An 8,688-nucleotide genomic window follows, 5' to 3' on the forward strand; every position below is an offset into this window, starting at 1 on the left:
GACGTAAGTTATGTTATATATATCAAATATAGTAACCGGCTGCTTGGACACTGCAGTTAACTGAAGCAGTCAATGCTCCATCTGGTGGAATTATACAGCATTGCAACCATCTTCTTAAAAAGGGCCAGGGGTAGCTCAGTGGTTAAGGCATTGGACTGCGGTTCGGAAGATCCCAGGTTCAAACCCCACAACCACCAAGTTGCCACTGTTGGGCCCTTGAGCAAGGCCCTTAACCCTCAACTGCTCAGATGTATAATAAGATAAAAATGTAAGTCGCTCTGGATAAGAGCGTCTGCCAAATGCCTAAATGTAAATGTAAACGCATGGGGGCGTTTATGGGGCGGGGCATCGTTAACTACGTCATCGCGGGGGATCACATTCCGTGCACGGATCGATCATGGTCCAAGCGGCTGTTTGACGTGGCTGTTTGACGTGGCTCCCACTGTAGGTAAAGGAGCAGATCTGGGGGACTCATGGACGTAGAGTATTATGGTGAACTGGTATGTTTGGATGCTGTCTTCCTCACTCTCATTGATCACTCAGGTTTGCTGACGGTGAGGTGATTGTTTGCTTTACATGTCAGGAAGCCCTCATGTCTGTGTTTCCTTCTGGCTCTTCCTTTTAGTTATGCTGTCATAGTTAGTCCTGCCGGAGTCTCTGCTTGCACTCTACAGTTAATATACATTCACATTATACATTGTGTGACTGTGACCATACCTAACTGCCATCTCTCCTCTTCTTCTCTTCTCCCCCCCTCTTTCTCTTTCTTCTCTTCTCCTGTCTCCCCCTTTCCACTCTTTCTCTCTCTCTGTCGAGCTACACATGTCGTTCCTGAGCTGCCAGTGATCCAGACTCCCTCTGCCCTCCGGACCTGTCTGACCCATCCTGGTGCCCCGCTTCTGGCTGAAGATCTCGTCACATGGATGCCCCGTGTGTCTCTCTGGGATGCGTCTGGTGTCTGGGGATGGTTCTCTCTACCTAGAAGACGGTTCTGGCCTTGACTGGTGTTGGCAACTGTTTCTCTGGGGACTTGACAGTTCGATAGTTCATGACTGGAACTTCTTACAAGTCTACCTGGGTCTTCAATAACTACCTGGACTCCATATTAACATCAATTAACATCAGCTATTATAGCTGAACTGCCTCCCACCCTACACACTGTATAAATGCAGATCATTTACTGCTTTCTGTTTCACCCAAATGAGGATGGGTTCCCTGTTGAGTCTGGTTCCTCTCAAGGTTTCTTCCTATTACCATCTCAGGGAGTTTTTCCTTGCCACTGTCGCCCTCGGCTTGCTCACCAGGGCCAAACTGACCATTTTGATTCATACAAATTCACATTTCATACAAATTTAAATAATTCTTTTGACTGTGTAAAGCTGCTTTGCGGCAATGAAAATTGCTAAAAGCGCTATACAAATAAAATTGAATTGAATTGAATTGAATATAAATATCGAAAATGATGCTGTTAGAACTGTAAGAATTTGTTTTATGCGAGATTGGAGCAAAACTGTATTTTTACAGAACGACATTTCAAGTTAATTTCTGTTTTTAAACTTGCTCAGGAAGAAATTACAGGACTTTTTATGTTATTCGAGTTGAATATACATTCACACAAGTAGATGAAACGGAAATCAAAACTTAGATGGATTGCTAAAACAGCATGTGCAACAATGATGAGCCATTCTACAGCGTGACATTTCAGCATGTGACCAACAGATAGCGACTCCCAAGTAGCACTTAAAGCAGGGCTAGGTGCAAGTGTGTTAAGTGCATTTTTGGGAAACGCACGTGAAACAATAACAAACGTTCGCAAAATGACTCTTGGAAAACGCTCTTAAGCGATAAGATCAATCATTATCAGGAAACGCAGCCCTGTCCATTAAGAATACGCATGTTTTCCAGCGAGATGCTGCAATTTGGCGTGCGGTGTGCGATTTGCCAAACGGAGTACAAAAAAAGAATTGTGTATAATTAGTTAGCATGTTTCCAATGCTGAAGCAAACATAAATTTTATTTTGTTTTACAACAGATCTTTCATGATGAATGTGTGTATGTGCTTCATATTATTTTCATAAGGATGAAATGAGATGCCCAAATTCGTGCTTTGAAATTCAAATTCCCTTTCAAAGGCTACACTCGATGCTGCGTGAAAACGCTATGGGAACATCTTTTTGTCTTTATGACAGCATAGTTGTTTCTGCATGTCTGTGTTTAAACCAGAAAAAATAGGAAAGTGTTTAACTCACCGATATGGCAGAGTTTTAAAATGAGATGTCCCTCCGTGTGTGATAAATCCATATCGGAGGGCGATCTTTACACTTACTGTTTCAAGTGCTTCGCGCGCGGCTCACATTCCTTTAGAGAAGCTTCGAGCCGCGGCGCATTCCTGGGACTTACGCATGAATCTAGCAGGTGTGCGGAAGACGGATTCCCCCCCTTTGCCGGATCGGGAAATTCCTCCATCCGCTCTCAAGCGCGCCCTGGCGCTTCTTGTTAATAGGCAAGGATAAACATCCTCTCTCGCTTTCACAGAAATGGAAATAGCCTCCAAGCACTTGACATTAGACGACAGGTTCTGTCGGGTAGCGGGGGGGCGGAGCCTTAACGACTTTTCTTAGCAATCTCCACCCTTTCATGGAGTAAGCTGTATTCATCCCGTGTTTTCGTGCCATCGACTTATTTATTTATTTAAACATAGTTAATGTTTAAGCGGGGGTTATATGATGACGCCCAGGCAGAAGAGACGCTTTCAGGCTATCTCTCTCCTGGGACATCATTCTCCCTGAAAAGCTAACACTTCCTTTCAAGCTGTGTAGACTTTCATCTTCCCTGGAGGGAAGCTTTTCAGGCAGCAGGTCAGGTTGGTGCTCCATTGCACACCATGGCGGTTTTGCAGGCCTACGAGGCTGACCTGCTGAGAGACTTGAGCATTGGTGGGGCTCTTGAAGATAGGGCGTTCTGGAATTACGCTGCGCCACAGACTTGTCTCTTCGTGCAACAAAGCAGATGGCTCGTGCTATCAGCCGTTTTATGGCTGCGATGGTTTCCGCAGAGAGGCACTTGTGGCTGAATTTCATGGGTATCAAGGATAAGGATCGTGCATTCCTCCTTGATGCCCCCATCTCGCCTTCCAGCCTGTTTGGCGATGTCGTTAACTCGGTCGCCACTAGGTTCGTGAGGCGAAGTTATATGAACAAGCCTTCAGGAAATTCCTTCCCCGCCGTGCTCAAAAGTCGGGACTGTTGGCCACCCAGTCTCGACCGGGTCTGACTCCTGCGGGGTGTAAAACACACAAGGAGTGTGTTTTTGAGCCGGGCACCCCCTCGTAAAGATTGGAGTGCTGCGTGCCGCGCTTCGCAAAGAAGTCCTGAGGCTCATGTGCCCAGGACCATGGGGGTGGCCCCCCAATGGGGAGAGGCACGTAGAATTCCTTTTGAGAATAAAGTGTTCTCCCTGGCACCCCCAGGGGGTCGTGTTCATGCTCCGCTATCTAAAAATAAATAAATACAGCTTTAAAATGTTGACTGTCAAAGTGATCGTTTTCCTACCAAGTCCTACCAAGCAATGTGACAATCGATCTAAAGGGCGCATTAATTCCTATAGAAATATGCCACAACACAGGAGGTTCCTGAGGTTCGCTTTCGGGGGCGAAGCTTACCAGTATCAGGTTCTTCCATTTGGCCTAGCTCTCTCACCCGCACATACACAAAATGCATGGATGCATCTTATGACTCCAGGGCATCCGTATTTTGAATTACATAGACAACTGGCTGGCCCAGTCTCAGTAGCTAGCGTTTCAACATCAGGATGTCATCCTAGCTCATCTTTGTTTCTTAGGATTAAGACCCAACGCTACGAAAAGCGTGCTCTTTCCTGTTCAGAGGACAACATATTTGGGTGTCACATGGGATTTGATCGTAAGGTGGGCACAGCTGTCTCCCGCTTGTGTCGAATCCATTCTCAACACCCTCAAGGAAATCAAGCTAGACCAGAAAGTGACTGTTCATCACTTTCAAAGATCTTTAGCTCTCATGGCAGCTGCATCCACAGTAATAACTTTGGGCCTTTTGCACATGAGAGCAGTTCAGTTGTGGCTAAGAACCAGGGGATTTCACTCGAGGGCCAATCCCCAATAAGGGTTACGCGGCAGGAGCTTCGTACCCTTTCTATGTGGTTCAGACCCCGGTTTCTGACTTTGGATCCCACTCTTAGTCCGTCTTGTCGTCGCAAGATGCTAACAACAGACGCTTCTCTCATGGGCTAGGGTGCGGTCTTAAATGGCCGTCCAGCCCAAGGGAGCTGGGGAGGTCATCTTCTCGCACGGCACATCAAAAATAATGGCTCTATTTCTGGTCCTAAAGCACTTCCTCCAGCAGTTGAGAGGCTACCATGTCCTAGTGCGGGTGGACAACACTACGGTAGTCTCATATATTAATTATCAGGGTGGACTGCGCTCGCGCCGCTTGTATAAGCTAGCGCACCAGGTTTTGCTTTAGGCACAGGACAATTTCCTGTCCCTCAGGGCGATTTACATTCCAGGGCATATGAATGTGGGAGCAGATGTGCTGTCCAGTCAAGCTCTGACACATGGGGAATGGAAACCCCACCCCGAAGTAGTCAGTCAATCTGGGAGAGATTTCATGTAGCAGAGGTGGACCTCTTTGCCTCGCAAGAAACAGCAAATGTCCCCTTTAATACTCTCTGACTCATCCAGCTCCCCTGGGTCTGGATGCCTTGGGCCGTATGTGGCACAAAACGCTTTTATGCGTTTTGCCCGATAGCTCTGCTCTCGGGATTCTTGGCGAGGGTCGTCAACAGGGTTTGCGCCTCTTACGGATAGCGCCCCGTTGGCCGACCATTGTGTGGTTCTTAGATTTAATATCTCTCCTCGACGGCTTACCATCTGTGACTCCAGTGAGGAGGGATCTTCTGTCTCAGGCGCAGGGGACAATATTTCATCCCCGGCCCGAGCTTTGGAACCTTTATGTAACTAAGTCAAGCTGGTCTTTCAACCAGCATAATTGACACTATTCTAAGTGCTAGGGCTCCCTCCACTAGGAGAGCTTATGCCCTCAAATGGAATGTATTTGAAAGTTGGTGCATGACGAAGCATCTAGACCTAGTCCACTGCCGAATTGTTTCAGTGCTGGAGTTTCTGCAGGAAAAGTTGTCCTCAGGCTTGTGGCTTAGTACTCTCAGGACGTACAATGCCTCTATTTCAGCCTGCCATGTTCTAATTGATGGGTTTACTGTGGGAAAGCACCCTTTAGTTGCCCGTTTCATTCATGGAGCTAAATGGTTGAGGCCACCCACTAGAGCCACTGTCCCTTCATGGGATTTATCTATCATGCTTGAAGGTCTAATTGACACCCCTTTCAAACCACTAGAGTCAGCACCTGTCAGGTTTCTGACCCTTAAGCTGTTTTTTCTGATGGCCATTACCTCTCTGAGGAGAATTGGAGATCTGCACGCTTTGGCAGTTTTCCTATCCTGCCTAGACTTTGCCCCTGGGCTAATCAGGGCCATTTTGCTTCCTCACCAGAACTATCTCCTGAAAGTTCCGTTCTCAACCATGCACCCTGTTGTTCTTGAAGCACTCTGTCCTCCAGCTGTTACAGCTCCAGAGCAGGAGAGACTTTACTTACTGTGTCCAATACGTGCTCTTCAGATTTACATCCACCGCACTAGCCAGTGGTGTAAGTCAGAGCAGCTTTTTATATGCTATGGGGGCCGCAACCGGGGGGCGGCCGCCACTACACAGACCCTGTTACACTGGGTAAGAGATGCTATTGCCCTCTCCTATGAGGCGCGTGGGCTCACTTCGCCTCTAGGAATTAGGGCTCATTCAACCAGGGGGATTGCCTCATCTATTGCGCTGGCAAGAGGTATTCCCCTGCAGCAAGTGTGTGACGCGGCAGGTTGGTCCTCTCCGCACACATTTGTCAGATTTTATAGTCTGGATGTTCATGCTACTCCGGGCTCACGGGTCCTTGAGTCAGCCTCCCAGAGATAGTTCTGAGACCTCCTCGGCCTTGTGCGCACACGCTACACAACCTTGGGGTCCAGACACTTGCAGTGCGGCAGCGTTGGTATTCTCGTTCCCATAGCGTTTTCACACAGCATCGAGTGTAGCCTTTGAAAGGGAACGTCTCGGGTTACTTTGCTGTAACCCTGTTCCCTGAAAAGGCGGGAACGAGATGCTGCGCTCTAATGCCGCACTGCCTGCGTGACCGGACATCCCTTCAGACAGAATCAATCTGAGAAATATTTCCGGTTTACTCCAATTTATAACGTGCAGGTGCGTCTCATCAGATGATGTCACCTGACTGAGGTTATATAAGCCAAAATTTGGCGTGTTTGATACACACATGCTTCACAACCGGCAACATGAAAAGATGTTCCCATAGCATTTTCACGCAGCATCTTGTTCCCGCACCCATCGCGGGTGCACGCCGTGACAGATCATCATAATTTTTTTTTTATAGTAAATATTATAAGTTAAACATTAAACGAATTTACAAAATTTTATGCGTGCGGTTAAGCGCTGATTCTACATACAGTAGGAAAGTAAAAAGGAGCAGTGGCGGACTGGCCATCTGGAGCACCGAGAGTTTTCCCGGTGGGCCGCTGGCCAATATGGGCCAGCCCAGTCAGTACGCAGATATATGTATGTAAAAAAAAATGACGGAAACCATAATACCATGCATCTCTTTTCTATGCATATGGATGCGCAAGTGCGCCGCCGACAAAGAGCGCGTGTTTATGTTACCGCGGATCCCAGTGAAACAATCTGACTACATGTGCAGTGCCATGAAAAAGTATTTGCCCCTTCCTAATTTTTTTCCTTTGCATATTTGTCACACTTGTATAGGTGGAATTTCACCTAAACACTTGGTGGAATTTCACCATTCACACCTAAACACTTCTATGAGGAAAAGACAAATTAGCCTTTTTGATTAAAAACAATGCAATTTATGCTATCATAAGGAAAATATCAATTTCTTCCATTCCAAGGATTAAAAATGGTAACAATGTCAACTTTAGAATCTAGAATCCAGAAGATAAAATTTACCCCAATTCAAAAAGAGGCCGTAATCACTGAAAGTCTTCAGAAGAGCCTCAGATTCAAGAGGTTTTTAAAGTGTGGAGAGGTGCATTAAAGTTCCTCTGAATGTATAGGTAAGAACAGCTGATTCACACTTGGGGAGGGTGAATAATTTGCATTTGAATGTTGTCTGGCATTGTAAAGCACACACACACTCACAAACAACAACCCAGGGTTAATAGGAATAGGAGGCACTAAAGAGGAGGATTTTTATTTAGACCTTAAAAAACATTAACATGCGTCTATTTTTAGGCGTGCCAGCTGCCACTTTTTAGTTAGAAGTTTTCAGTACAAATTTTATAATGCCCACATGACATCAAACATTCCCCTTGTTTATATTTTAACTATTACCATCCGTGCCTAATTCCGCGCCCCGCTGCTTCACATATCTGAAGGGGAGGCCGCCTAACTAGTGAGCGGGGAGCGATATTGATTTGAGCGCACGCCGTGACAGGCTGAAAAAACTATTGTCTTCAAAAATGTAACAGATGAGGACTCAGATTAATGTGCAAAACTATATAATAAAACTATATAAGACTTCATGGCCTTTATAAGACTCAACTTTTATTTAAGCGCACTCACAATAACGAAAAAACGTTGTGATTTTGTAAATGTTTGAAAGCAAATAAGGTGCGCTGTTCTGTATTGTTTTTGGTGAACTTGAGCGCGTCAGAAAATGAATGCAAACGTTTTTTTAAATGGTCAGAGTCAGTCTGCTTGCTGTTTTCCTGATGCGTTCATAATCAATAGTCGATGCCGAATCGAAGTCCTGAGCCCAAACCTCATTTAAATTAAATTAACAAATATTATAAGTAAAAAAACAATAGCCCACGTTTAGAAACCGTTTATAAATTCTTTCCGACATGAGTTGGCCCGGTGTTATGCGCAGAGCGCCGGGAGATTTCCTGAAGCTCCGAAATCACTGGGGCATTTTTTTTAAATAGATGCTATCTTTAATAACTGATGGAGGTTTTGAGCTGTATACACACGCATTTTTGAGGCGTTTAAAACGAATTAATAAGTCCGAGCAGACCTACATGAAAGGTGAGAAGTGAGTAACTGAGCGCGCTGTCGCGTTGTATACAGTATACTGTACAACGTTTATCAACCTTTTGATAAAAACGCTGCCTTTTGTAAAGTGAAAGTACTTTACAAAAGACAAACAGATTTATTTCAATCATGAAATCACAATCACATCACATTCCAGCTATTATTTCCAGCCGTGGTTAAATAATGGATGAAATAATTATTCAATGCTGGACACAAACAGCAAATATGATGATTATTATAAAAAGCCAGAAGAAGTTCATGTTCATAAAATAATATTTACTTACTATGATAATATATATATTGTTCATTTATGTCTTCTGATGATGTCGACTCATTTTTACATTTTAAATAAGATATGTTGCCATATTCACGAATCAGGACATTCGCAGTTAACACTATCAGATAGCCTACTATCAGGAAATTAAATTAATTTCAACACCATTTAAACCAAGGCATTGCCATGTCTTTCAGTGTTTTGTCCCTGTTAAGACATTACAAAAACTATAGGCTATAAGAAACTTTTAAAGCAC

This window comes from Clarias gariepinus, chromosome 4 (genome assembly GCF_024256425.1).
Source record: "Clarias gariepinus isolate MV-2021 ecotype Netherlands chromosome 4, CGAR_prim_01v2, whole genome shotgun sequence".
Classification (NCBI taxonomy): domain Eukaryota; kingdom Metazoa; phylum Chordata; class Actinopteri; order Siluriformes; family Clariidae; genus Clarias; species Clarias gariepinus.